The sequence below is a fragment of the Amblyraja radiata genome, chromosome 9 (genome assembly GCF_010909765.2).
Source record: "Amblyraja radiata isolate CabotCenter1 chromosome 9, sAmbRad1.1.pri, whole genome shotgun sequence".
Classification (NCBI taxonomy): domain Eukaryota; kingdom Metazoa; phylum Chordata; class Chondrichthyes; order Rajiformes; family Rajidae; genus Amblyraja; species Amblyraja radiata.
Genome location: NC_045964.1, coordinates 28,857,418 through 28,872,483, shown reverse-complemented (window position 1 = coordinate 28,872,483; position 15,066 = coordinate 28,857,418).

Sequence of the window (15,066 nt, the reverse complement as noted above, 5' to 3'; positions counted from 1 at the left end):
TTGTATCTGCTCAGAGGGTCCAGTCACTACACCTATTGCGACTGGACAACATGATCACAGCTCCAGACCAGATCTGTCGTTATCCAGCGACTGGTCAAACAGAGCAGACCAGGAACACCTAATCCAGTCGTGGCTTACCCACCAGAACCACGGTTATGTGCCATGACCCACCTACTATCCTACATAGACACAACCAGAATATTCGAGGGAGATAAAAAGCCTTGTGGGTCAGTCATTAAAACCTTATGGTGGGGTACGAGCCAAACCATTGCGAGATGGCTCAAGAAGGTGCTAGAAACTGCTGGGATAAACACTAACATGTACAAATTTTATTCCACCAGGGCAGCATCCATGTCGACGGCTAAAGAATGGACATGCCTATAGGCCACATCCTGGCTACAGCAGGATGGTGGGAAGGGAAAAGACCGTTCAGAAAGTTTATAATAAGCCGTTGGCAAAATTGGTTTATTTGCAGTAAAGATTTACGAACTGCAAATATTTAATTTAAGCCCAGGGGAGCAACTTAATTCTTTGTTGTTATTGTTTAAAAAATACCATTGTGTTTTTCTACAAATAGACTCATTGGTTCATTACGATAACACTTCCTCCCTCAAGAACTTCGGCAGTGAGTGAAATGAAACTGTTACACGGTTTGAAATCACAGAGCTTTGAAATCTTCACGTAGTCACTCACGTGACTCCGAAGTAAAATAGTAAGATTAAACGAGAACTTACCAGTTTGAAGTTTGATCTGTATTTTATGAGGAGTTACGATGAGGGATTACGTGCCCTCCGCTCCCACCCTCATTATATGGATCAAACTAATAAATTGATGTCTCCTTATCTTTACTATGTTTACTTCAAAATAACTGTGTCTATCTGTGATTCCACACCGCTGCTTGGAAGTATGCCGCGCCTGCGCACTGAGCGGGTTCTTCACGTAATCCCTCATCGTAACTCCTCATAAAATACAGATCAAACTTCAAACTGGTAAGTTCTCGTTTAATCTTACTATTTTCCTTCTGAAGCTGTGTGAAAGATACATCTTCTCGATGTGCATCCTCAGTGATGTGACCTGGGGTCATCGGGTGTTTCGGGTCTCACAACATCAGACACCCTCGCCCAGGCGACCCAGCCGGGGTTGATCAAGCCCCGACTTGCGTCCCGGCAGCAACCGCCCATGGATCAGCCATCTTAATCCAAAGCCACCTAATGGCTTTCTCTGCGGCTTCACTTGCAGATTGAATGGGCCTCTTCTTTGCCAGCCCGTAATGCCCAACTGGTTGAGGACTTTACAGAGTGAGCATCCTGCAAAGCCTCTACAGCCCACCTCTATGGGCTCATTTCAAATGGCTTTGCGCGTTTCCTCTCGTTAGCCTCTTCAATACGCTCTTCCCGGGGCACTGTCAGCTCCAGAATGATCAGCTGTTTTGTCACTTCGGAGGTGATGATCATGTCTGGCAGGAGTGATGTTGCTGTGATGTGCTGTGGAAATTTCCGCTGTTTGCTTAGATCAACGTGCAGCTGCCAGTCCGTGGCTGTGTAGAGGAGGCCCGTCCTTGTTTTTGGTTGTGGCCGAGGCTTCTCTCCAGCTTTGACAAAAGCGACTAAAAATAGCAAATGAATAATGTAACAGGACTGCGTTCTGAGTACTTATATTTTTTTGCGAATCGTCATTAAGAATTTACCATGGTGCATGTCCTGCTGAGTTACTTCAGCTTTTTGTGTCTCAAGTTGGGAAGTTTAGTTGCAGTTGTATAAGATTTTGGTTTATCCACATTTGGGGTGTTGCGTGCAGGTCTTGTCACCGCATTACTGGAACGTTGTGGAGACTTTGTAGAGAGTGCAGAAAAGGTTTACCAGGATGTTGCCTGGATAAGAGAGCATTGGCTATACAAAATTGGATTGTTTCTTCTGCAGCATCAGAGGCTGAGGGGGTAATTTGATAAAAGTATGTAAAATTATGAGAGGCATGGACTGGGTAAATAGAGGCTGGAAGTATCAAATACTAGAGGGGATTCCTATAAGGTGAAGAGGTTGAAGCAAGTTTTGCATAATCTTTTGCGTAAACCTGAGTAGGAAATGGGGCCTACTTTCTTGCAGAGCCTTAAGGAGTTGCACGTGAATAAGATCCATGTAAAACGTTTCCTGTGTTCCTATTCCACCCCCCAACACTCCCTCTTTCTTCCCCCCTTCTTTCCCTCCAATGCGCCCCACTTGCACTCCCACCTTTTTTTTATCCCCAGGCCCCGATCCTTTTACTTTCCTCCCTCTGGCTTCACAATTTGTAATTCTTCAATCATGTCTCATACCTTCATCTGATATCCCTGGCCTTTTTTCCAATCATCTGCCTATCAAACCCACCCCCCTCACCCTCGCCCGCGTCCACTCTCTGCCATGTTTTATTCTGCCCCTTCCGACTTCTAGCTTTCCCTCACCCTTTACAATCAGTCTGAAGAAGGGTCTCGACCCCAAACATCACCTATCCATGTTCTCCAGACCCACTGCTTAACCCACTAAGTTACTCCAACACTTTGCGTCCTTATGTATATCAACCAGCATCTGTAGTTCCTTGTTTCTTCTTAAAAACATGTTCAGCAGGTGTCACATAACCTGTAGCAATGTTCTGTACCACTGCAAATTGGGAAACTCTTGATCAGCATCCAACAGTGTTGCACCCTCTCGCTGTACTGCCATGCTAGCCTAGATGATATGCTCATTTCTTTGAGGCACCTCTGCTTGGTTAAAGGTGGCAACATGTGAAAATTGGATTGCTATTTATTTATCAGTTTACCGATTTGTGAAAGGAAGATTCCTCTTCGGAAAATCGTTCCTTAACTTCACCTGTTTATGCCAAAATCTAAATAAGTTATTGTAAACATGTGGCATTCTTGCATCAGGAGCATTCCGTATGGCGTTATATCACAGCACAACCTAGGTTGAATTATTTGCTGCCTGATGACGGCAATTTTATTCAGCGAGACACAAACAGAAATTGACAGTAATGCTAAGTGACCTTTCAGCTCATCCACAGTTTTAATTAGGGTTCAGCTGCCCTTTCGAGATAACAGCTTTCTGCAGAGTTTAATTGGCAAATCAAATATTCAATTGACACATTAGGCTTATATTCTCCTTGTGGCAGCTCAACCAATAAAAATATTTTTGTTCTGCTTCCTGAACATTTCTGATTGTTTACCATGCAGAATTTCAGAAACTTGGAGAGTTAAGAGAATTAGGGCGGGAAGGAGATGCAGCAGTCGAGTTGCTGCCTTACAGCAACAGAGGCCCAGGTTCGATCCTGACTCCTGGTGCTGTCTATATGGAGCTTGTACATTCTCCCTGTGATCACTTGGGTTTTCTCCCGGTGCTCTGGTTTCCTCCCACATTCTAAAGGCAAACGGTTTGGGAGGTTAATTGGCTTTGGCAGAATTGTACATTGTCCCTATCAAAGGGCCTGTTTCCACGCTGTGTCTTGAAACTAAATGAAAGCAACCAATGAAGAAGTCATGCACAGAATGAATTGTCAACTTGCCACACCACGTGTTCAACCGGTGGTGGCTATTTGGAGTTTTGGAGGGAGCTACAGGAAAGCAGTGTTCCATAGATGACTTCAGTAAGAGTTCAGTTTAGTGCTGGACATAGAACTGAAACAGGGATCGTGTTATGGTGAACTTTGGAGTCAATGATTGCAACATTTATATGAAAGCGAATATACCTACTCTGGAAATATTGATACTGATTATCCTTTGCATATCTGAAGTTATGGATTTTCTCACTTTTTATTAACCAATTCAATTACACACTTGAAAAGTAACTAATACCATTTAAGCTGATTAGTTACTTTTGACTGGTTGACACAACCCTCAACGACACCTGCCGCATTATCACGGGATGCATAAAGACAACGCCAGTCCCGTGCCTCTACGCCCTAGCTGGTATTGCCCCCCCACATATCAGACGATCCATCGTCGCCCAAGACGAGCGGAGAGCACAGGAGATCGATACCAGGCACCCCCTGCACGGACACACAGCACCTCCACCCCGACTGAAATCCAGAGCCAGTTTCTTGCAGACAGTCCCACCTCTCCAGACAACCAAAGAAACAGCAAGGACCAACATCTGGAAAGATGAATGGAACCAGCTCAACACACGAGCCCACGACTGGATGGAGAGAGGAATCACTCCGACTGAATGCCTCGCCAGCGGGTACGACCTCCCATGGCCAACCTAGAAGACCCTCAACAGATTACGAGTGGAGCAGGGGAGGTGCAAAGCACTTATGAAAGCATGGAACTACCAGGCAGAAGACACATGCAGCTGTGGAGCAGTACAGACAATGTCCCACCTACTGGAGTGTGATGACGCCCCCCAGTGCAGCCCCCAGGACCTGGCTGAACCGACCCGACCAGCTGTGACCTGCGCCAGATACTGGCAGAACGACTTCTGAGATTGCAACGGACTCGAAGAAGAAGAAGCTGATTAGTTGCTTTCCACATGATGTTTGGAATTTGCTCACCTTGTACCTAATCGAACAAAATAGATTATATTTCCCATCCAAGACTTAATTGTAAAGTACAAATAATAATTATAAAATTGAAAAGTTAAAGCAATATACTTACGAACAGTTTATCCTGAAAATTTGGATGTTCCTTAATAAAGGATATCATTCATTCATTCAAAGCAAGTGGTTGCAATAATAGACTCAACAAGTTGTCCTGGCCTTATGCTGTGCACGCCACATGCAAGAAGAGGAAGAAGTATCCTTGGTTTCCATCTGCAGGTAGACTTAGCAAGACAGCTGTCCCAATGCTTGGGGTGTAACTGCTGGGATGAGTGGGCAGGAACATCGCACTCTATAAACTATTAAATTAGTTCCCAGTAGGTTTGAAGAATAATCAGGTTCAAGGAACTTATGAGCTATTATAAAAACCTATGCTGTCATACACTCACCTAAGGTTGATTTATAATTTACTAGAAAAGTGGCAATAATGGAGGATTTCAGTAATAAGAAGAGGTTGCCAAAGTTGTGATAGTTCCCATTAATGCAGAGAAGATTAAAAGGAAATATTGGGTTGATGAAAATTAACAAGTATTTCAATGGAATTGGGGAGATTGTTTCTGTAGGATTTTTGGTCCAAGATGGTGTGGGCGAAATTTTTCATCGACGGCCTTGTTATGATTTGGATTGGTCTGTATTAAACAGTGGACCGAATCATTAGTTGCACTTAGAAGGGAATGGGAACATGGGAATATTTAAAGCCACAAAATAAAAGTACAAAGGACACTGGAAATTTGAGAAGATTATAAAATGTGGATAGAGAAAGAGTTTTATTATATCAGGCAGATAATTTTTCAACAGAATTTACATCAACATTTATAGTATTCAGAGGCAAGTGTGGTTAAGAATAATCAACTAAGTTTTTCAAGCTCCAATACAGACGTGATGGACTAATGTCTCCTTGGAGTGGCTGGGCTTGTACACTCTGGAGTTTTGAAGGATGAGAAGATATCTTATTGAAACATATAAGATTATTAAGGGTTTGGACACGCTAGAGGCAGGAAACATGGTCCCGATGTTGGGAGAGTCCAGAACCAGGGGCTACAGTTTTAGAATAAGGGGTAAGCCATTTAGAACGGAGCCAAGGAAATAGTTTTTCTTACAGAGAGTCGTGAGTCTGTGGAATTCTCTGCCTCAGACGGCAATGGAGGCCGATTCTCTGGATACTTTCAAGAGAGAGCTAGATAGGGCTCTTAAAGATAGCGGAGTCAGGGGATATGGGGAGAAGGCAGGAATGGGGTACTGATTGTGGATGATCAGCCATGATCACATTGAATGGCGGTGCTGGTTCGATGGGCCGAATGGCCCACTCCTGCACCTATTGCCTATTGTCTATCTATAAATGCTTGAAACAAAGAACTGCAGGTGTTGGTTTATACACAAAAGGACACAAAGTGCTGGAGTAACTCAGCAGGTCAGGCAGCATCTCTGGAAAACATGGATAGTCTGAAGAAGGGTCCCAACCCAAAAAGTCCCCAATGTATGTACTCCAGAGATGCTGCCAGATCTGCTGAGTTACTCCAACATTCTGTGTCCTTTTCTCCTTCAATGCTATTTGATGCTCTGTAATAAATTCCACATGATGTACGAAACCTCTCACACTGGCTCGCTCTGGAGTCAAGTTACATGTTAAGTATTTTCAGAGTTGCACTAAAATATGCTAGATTTTTTAAAAAGGCAAACAGTGTCCATACCTTTGTAATTCTGGAGTGAGAAGTCGTTCCTTTATTTATGAAGTAAAGGTTTCTGAGTTTGAATACCTTTACAGCAAAGGAATGGTTGTAAAAATAAACCAGTCATGATATATGATGTTTCTAAAATAAAACCATGAATAACGAGACAAGAAGATAAAGTAAAGCAAATATAATGTAGACACATTATATTCTAAACTGTCACAGCTCTGTTGACCAATCAGGAGTGCTGTTGACGGATCTCCAGTCACACTTTCTATAAGTAGAGAGACTTCTGTTCCCAGGGGAACACTTCTTAAATTGTAAAATTTAAAAAAAATAAAATCAATAAATAAATTTAGTCAGTGTTCTGGAGGTTCATCCTTTGGGGTTACGGGGTGACAGGGTGGAGGCGTGATTTAAAAATTGTTCTCGATTGTTTTTTTGAAGAAAATGAGAGCTGGATCTCAATGGAATGTCCCTGCAGATGAGATAGGGGCTGACATGATACTTGGTCTGTGCTGATTCAGCTGATTTCCACTGCAGTAGCAGTGAGAACGTTACCATTCACCTCAGTTCCCTTGGGTCAAGGAGGGACAAAAAAGAAGAAGAGATTATTGCCACACCAGATTGCTTTGAAAAATAGTAACATTGGTCATTTTTGCAACATGTTGCAAATTTGTTGAATTTATTATGGGGAACAAGGAAATGGCAGATGAGTTGAACAGGTACTTTGGATCTGTCTTCACTTAGGAGGACACAAACAATCTTCCTGATGTACTAGTGGCCAGAGGATCTGGGATGGCGGAGGAACTGAAGGAAATTCACATTAGGTAGGAAATGGTGTTGGGTAGACTGATGGGACTGAAGGCTGATAAATCCCCAGGGCCTGATTGTCTGCATCCCAGGGTACTTAAGGAAGTGGCTCTAGAAATCGTGGACGCATTGGTGTTCATTACCAATGTTCTATAGATTCAGGATCAGTTCCTGTGGATCGGAGGGTAGCTTATCACACTTTTTAAGAAAGGTGGGAGAGAGAAAACAGGGAATTATAGACCAGTTAGCCTGACATCGGTAGTGACGAAGCTGCTGGAGTCAATTATAAAAGATGAAATAGCGGCACATTTGGATAGTAGTAACAGGATCGGTCCAAGTCAGCATGGATTTACGAAAGGGAAATCATGCTTAACTAATCTTCTGGAATTTTTTGAGGATGTAACTCAGAAAATGGGCAAGGGGGAGCCAGTGGATGTAATGTACCTGGACTTTCAGAAAGCATTTGATAAGGTCCCACATATGAGATTAGTGGGCAAAATTAGGGCACATGGTATTGGGTGTAGAGTGCTGACATGGATAGAAAATTGTTTGGCAGACAGGAAACAAAGAGTAGGGATTAACGGATCCCCTTCAGAATGGCAGGCAGTGACTAGTGGGGTACCACAAGGCTCGGTGCTGGGACCGCAGCTATTTACAATATACATCAATGATTTAGATGAAGGGATTCAAAGTAACATTAGCAAATTTGCAGATGACATAAAGCTGGGTGGCAGTGTGAACTGTGAGGAGGATGCAGGGTGACTTGGACAGGTTGGGTGAGTGGGCAGATCCATGGCAGATGCAGTTTAATGTGGATAGGAGCAAAGAGGTCCTTCTGCAGTTGTACAGGGCCCTAGTGAGACCACACCTGGAGTATTGTGTGTAGTTTTGGTCCCCTAATTTGAGGAAGGCAGCATAGGCTCACAAGGTTAATCCCCAGGATGGCGGGAATTGCTGAGAGAATGGAGCGGCTGGGCTTGTATACTCTGGAATTTAGAAGGATGAGAGGATATCTTATTGAAACATATAAGATTATTAAGGGGTTGGACAACAGGGAAGGCAACATTTTGGGGGTGTCCAGAACCAGGGGCCACAGTTTAAGAATAAGGGGTAAGGCATTTAGAACGTAGTTGATGAAATACTTTTTCACACAGAGAGCTGTGGAATTCTCTGCTTCTGCCATGATCACATTGAATGGTGGTGCTGGTTCGAAGGGCCTACTCCTGCACCTATTGTCTATTGGCTATTGGCTATCCCACTAAATTATTTAGTTTAGTTTAGAGATGCACTATTGAATCAGGCCCTTTGGCCCACAGAGTCCATGTCGGCCATCGATCATTCGTTCACACTAGTTCTATGTTATCCCACTTTTTCATCCACTCAATACACTCGGTGCAATTTACTGAGGCCAATTAACCTACAAACCCACACATTTGGGGATGTGGGAGGAAATAACAGCATCCGGAGGAAAGCCATGCTGTCACAGGGAAAATGTTGCAAACTGCACGCAGACAGCACCCGAGGTCAGGATCGAACGAGTCTCTGGCACTGTGAGGCAGCAGCTCTACCAGCTGCACCAGTGTGCTGCCCACAGTGCCACCTATAATGTCACCTATCCACCTTTAAATGAGCAAGGTTTTCTGGAGACAGCAATGATAATAGAACAATAACTTGCATTGACATTGCATCTGTAAACTCTCTTTGTACCACAAGCTTTCAACTAAACTTTATCACTCCAGCTCCCTCATCAAGAGTGACTGTGCCTCTGCAGCCTAGATCCCACAATAATGTATGTATGTTCGGTGGGCTCTGATCCTCCAATGCAACAAAGAGTTATGGATTCATACATGAGAAACATGAAGAGCTGAAACAAAGCAGCATTTTGTGTCCTTTTATGATGGTTAAGTCTGATGTGAGTGGTAAAGAAGGGAGCTCTCAGAAAGTGCCTTTCATAGGAGACAACTTACAGCATCAACTCCAAGAAGACTCAGGTTATCTACCAATCATCACGAACTGAGACAAATCGGAAAGAACCATCAATTCAACTTGGTGAAACAACCCTGGAAAATGTGGATCACTTTCTATACCTTGGAATCACCTCCCCTCCAATGTTGACCTTGATGATGAGATCCAACATCGTCTTAAGTGTGCTGGAACAACTTTTCGACGTCTTCGAACGTGAGTCTTTCAAAATTGTGACATCCGAACAGACATCAGAATGTTAGTGTACAAGGCAGTGGTGATTCCAACGCTTCTGTATGCATCAGAAACCTGGACACCATACCGACGCCATCTGAAAACACTTGAAAAGTTCCATCAACGATGTCTTCGAAGCAGCTTAAATATCAGCTGGGAAGATAGAAGAACCAACGTCAGCATGCTGAATGAAGCAAAAACATCTAGCATCGAAGCCTTCGTCATTATGAACCAACTAAGATGGGTTGGTCATGTTGTTCGGATGGAAGACGAGTGTCTACCAAAGCAAACCTTCTACTCCCAGCTTAAAGAAGGCAAACGTAAAAGAGGCGGACAAAAAAAGAGATTCAAAGCCAGCATCAAAATAGACATCGACAATTGTGAAACCAATGCCAAGGACAGGAAACTCTGGCGAATCATCATCCAAGAAGGAACAGCGACCTTCAAAGCCAAGAGATGCGCAGAATTCGAAGAAAAGAGAAGGAAACGGAAAGATCTGCCATCTGGAATTAGCTGTCCTGAATGCCGAAGAACTTTCAAAGCCAGATTGGACTCATAAGCCACCTGAGAGTCCATAAAAACAACGGAATTTAGACCATCATCCTCGACCTCGAGGGATAGCCACAACAACAGCAATGGACATCCTTTCTTGTCATGCAGTCACTTTGGCAATATAGAAAGCAGGTAAAGGTAGTTTAATTTAGTTGCGTTTAGTTTAATTTTGATGTTGGAGGAAACCCATGCAATCGTAGGGAGATTGTGCAAACTCCACATACACTGTACCCGAGGTCAGGATCAAACCCAGGTCTCTAGTGCTGCGAGGCAGCAGTTCTGCCAGCTGTGCCACTGTGCCAACCTAAATCTAGTTCTGCACCAGTTCTACTGGAAACAATTGAAGAGTTGAGCAAATGAAAAGCAGCATAACAAGGGCAAAGGCCTAGTCGCAAGTTAGACAATGCAATTTCAAGCTACTAGGGAACTGCTACTTCTGGAACCTAATGAGAAAGATAAGGAATTAATAGAGCTTGGGGAGTATAAATTAAAGAAAATAATCAAGCACCACCCTCTCAGTGATCAAGCCCGTGGGATGAGAACACCAGGCTTGAGCTGAGTGGCCATGAATAAGATCAGAAGAGGCTACACAGAAAGAAAGGTTTAATGGTAACTAGGAAACAGCCTGTTTATAGTTGGAAGGTTGACAACGTGGGAAGTGGCATTTCTCAGTGAGCACAGTCTCGGATAATTATTATGGTTAGAACTGGCAAATAAACTGTAAAGCTAGCTGTTCTGATGAATGGCATTGACCTAAGACGTTAACATGTTTTAATTCTCCACAGATGCTGCCGGACCTGCTGAGTTTCTCCAATATTTTCTATTATTAATTGCTGCTAAACATGGGATTGACAGGGACACCTTTTAAAAGCAATTTCAAATTGATTTGCAATATTTGTCTTCCCACACCCTTACTTTCTCCTTCTTTACATCTTCAGGATGGCCAGGACATAGAATAGTTTTGTAGATCATCACAAATCTGTGTCTTCCTTTTAAAAAAATCACAGGTTTAACTGTGGAAGGAACAAGAGAATTTTGTGTAAAAGGCACCATAACATCCAAAAAACGTTTCCTGTGAAAATTATTACGAGCATTTCAAAACATTTATAAATTATTTGGGAGAAGCCAACGTCAATTGAAAACAATCCTACAGAAAGTAAAGATTCTAACTCCTGGTAATGTTTGTTATCAATTAAGATTATCAATCATATATTCTATAATGATATTTACATTGCAGTCCAACTTCAACCTTAGGATTGGTAACAATGATGATGAATACTCGATCATTATGAAAGGACTATCCTTACCCAAATGAAGAAAGGATTCAAATCTCTAACAAAATGAAATTAGAAAGCAAAAGGGTATTAGAACTGGCTGCATCAAACGAAATGGATAGATGAAACATTACATGCAAGCAAAAGCACATTTCACTCTTGGGAAAAAATTGACGTAACATTTTTCTCATGTTTCAACAGAGGAAAGGTCACATATCATTCTATGGAGGAACTGTACTGAATAGATAAATGATAGTAATGATGAAAAGGAAGCAAGAGGGCTACTGTACATTTTGCAATGGAAAAAGAGGCATCAGTCAGTGAATAATTAGTTGTCAATGTTATCACTGCTCCAGAATATCTGAGTCATTTCCAAGTTGTAACTAAATATCCAAACAGTACAGACTCATGATAAATGTTTTCGAAGACAAGTATACCACCGGATACTTCTCGGGTCAAAACTGCTAAGGAATTGGTAGAGTTTGGCTCAGATTTAATACAATAAAATTCATTAGTTAAATGAAGTAACCTCCTAAAATTTAATTATCATGAAAAACTACTTGTCAAAAGTACAATTTTACTTATTCCTTTTTTTTTGGAAAAAAATCTTATTTAGAGCCTTTGGTTTACATTTGTGTTTCATTAGTGTGAACAAAAATACACCCTGCTCACTGCATGCAATGTTTAGCAAGCTGTGCGCATTCTTAATAACGTTCAATTCGATTGCTACAAAGCGCCTTCAAATTATTTCTCTATGTGGTAAAATAATACTTAAATATTTAATGATTTCTTCTATAATCTAGGCATACCACAGTAAATGTGTAAAACTAATTGATAATACTGTAGCTATGTTTAATCTTGTAACAAAGTCAATTGCACAACATCTGACCAAAATAACCAAATAGTCTTCATATATGTGTGTTTAAGAAGGAACTGCAGATGCTGGAAAATCGAAGGTACACAAAAAAGCTGGAGAAACTCAGCGGGTGCAGCAGCATCTATGGAGCGAAGGAAATAGGCAAACGTTGCCTATTTCCTTCGCTCCATAGATGCTGCTGCACCCGCTGAGTTTCTCCAGCTTTTTTGTGTACCTTCATATATATGTATCTTTTGCAATGGTGCCTCAGATATTTCCAGCAATCATTAAGTCTCAGAAAGTGTTGTTGCATAAAACCTATTGCACTGATAGCCTGGATTATTAGAATGTCAATATGCTGAACTGAAAATCCCTCTTATTTTAGAAAAGATGTTAGTCAATTTATTTTACACAGATTAATGGCTTTGCTGAAATGGTGGAGAGATGAATATCAGAGGAATCTGTGAGTTTATGCATGTTAGTATCTCATATGTTGAGGCTTTATCTGCATCAGTGACAGAACTATATCAATCACGGTACAATTATCATGCTTTAGTTTATGTTTTTTGCAAGTATTGATGCAATCATGCAAAGGCTCCTAGTTTTACGAGCACAAGGAAACTCCCAAATCATATTTGGACATATTCAAACATAATTGTTCATACAGACATTTATTCAGATAGTAAATCTTGACTATGATTTTCAGAGATAGGAATTATATTCATTGTCCTACCACACATTTCAAGTCAAGTCAAGTCAAGTCAAGTTTATTTGTCACATACACATACGAGATGTGCAGTGAAATGAAAGTGGCAATGCTCGCGGACATTTGTGCAAAAGACAAACAACCAAACAACCAAATAAACTATAAACACAATCATAACACACATATTCTTTTACATCATAAATAATGGAAGGAAAAACGTTCAGTAGAGTTAGTCCCTGGTGAGATAGACGTTTACAGTCCGAATGGCCTCTGGGAAGAAACTCCTTCTCAACCTCTCCGTTCTCACCGCATGGCAACGGAGGCGTTTGCCTGACCGTAGCAGCTGGAACATTCCGTTGCAGGGGTGGAAGGGATCTCTCATGATATTGTTGGCTCTGGAGTTGCACCTCCTGATGTATAGTTCCTGCAGGGGGGCAAGTGAAGTTCCCATAGTGCGTTCGGCTGAACGCACTACTCTCTGCAGAGCCTTCTTGTCCTTGGCAGAGCAATTCCCAAACCAGATGGTAATGTTCCCGGACAAGATGCTTTCCACCGCCGCTGCGTAGAAGCACTGGAGGATCCTCGGAGACACTCTGAATTTCCTCAATTGCCTGAGGTGGTAAAGGAGCTGCCTTGCCTTACTCACGAGTGCTGAGGCGTGTGATGCCCATGTCATATCCTCGGAGATGTGGACTCCCAGATATTTAAAACAGTTCACCCTATCAACAGGATCCCCATTTATCCTCAATGGAGTGTACGTCCTCGGATGATGTGCCCTCCTAAAGTCCATGATCAGCTCCTTCGTTTTTTTGATGTTCAAGAGGAGGCTGTTATCCTGGCACCAGAGTGCTAGACCAGCCACCTCCTCCCAGTAGGCCTTCTCGTCGTTGTCTGAGATCAGGCCCACCACCACAGTGTCATCAGCAAACTTAATTATTGAGTTGGAGCTGAATCTAGCCACACAGTCATGTGTGTACAGGGAGTACAATAGGGGGCTGAGGATGCAACCCTGGGGCGATCCTGTGCTCAGGGCGAGGGACTTCGATGTATTCCCTCCCATCTTGACTACCTGGGGCCTGGCGGTGAGAAAGTCCAGGACCCAGGCACACAGGGAGGTGTTGAGCCCCAATTCCATTAGCTTCCCGGCCAGTCTGGTGGGGACTATCGTGTTGAAGGCTGAACTGTAGTCTATGAACAGCATCCTCACGTAGCCCCACTTCTGGCTGTCTGACATTTTGCTTAACATATATAAATATGACAAATGAAATCAATCACCTTTGTTGGTTTTGTAGTATGATAGAACTTATATGATGAATTTGTTATATCATTCACAAAATATCATCATTGGGTAGAAACAAAGAACTGCAGATGCTGGCTTACACAAAAGCACCCAAAGTGCACAAGTAACTCAGCGGGCCAGGCAGCATATTGGAGAACATGGATAGGTGACGTTTAGGGCCGAGACCTTTCTTCAGTTTGATTTAACTGTTGCCTACAGTAGTATACAGGAAGAATAGGAAGTTAGGAGCTGAATCACCCCACACAGCATCCTGTCCCAGGGCTTTTATTCTGGCTGTGGCACCCATTTGGTTGGCAGTTCAGCTTTGGTTAATGGCAACCCTCAGACTGCTACCACTCAGCAGGATGATGCCTTTGAAAGTTGAGAGCAACTTGCACTCATAAGAATATATTATTTAAAGTGCAAGGGAGGGCATACAGCCCATCAACCTACCGCCCCATTCCAAAAGGTCATCGCTGATCTACTCTTGACCTGCACTTCAGCTTGCTGTCTGTGTCCATAAGTGTCAGCCAAAATGTTTCTTAAATGTAGGGATTGCACTGTATTCCCCCTCCTCTTCTGGCAGAGATTTCCAGATATCAAACCCTTTCCACAGAAAACAAATTACCCTCAACTTCTCTTTATAACATATCTGAAGAATGGTCTTGACCCAAAACGTGACTCATTCATGTTCCCCAAAGAAGCTGCCTGACCCGCTGAGTTACTCAATCAATTTGAGCCTTTATGCCTCTAAAATTCCTTCCTCTCTCTTTAAACCTGTGCCATTTTGGTTTTGATAGCCCTATGAAGGGAAAAAATTCTGACTATCTACTCTGTCCGTGCATTTTTATAATTTTATATACCTCTGTCAACCTTCTTCACTGCAGGCAAAACAAGTCCAACCGACCTAATCTTTCCCCATACTCAAGTCCTCCAAACCAGTTGCATTTCGTTGTCTCTGTACTGTACACGGACAATGACAATTAAAGTTGAATCTGAATCTGAATCTGAATCTGAGGTGACAGACTAATGAATCTCCTCTGCACTCTCTTCCATGCAATCGCATCCTTCTCATAGCGTGACAAGCAGAAACACACACAATACTCCCACTGTGGTCTAACTGGCTGCAGCGGCTCACCGGCAGTCCCGTTTGTTTGTGT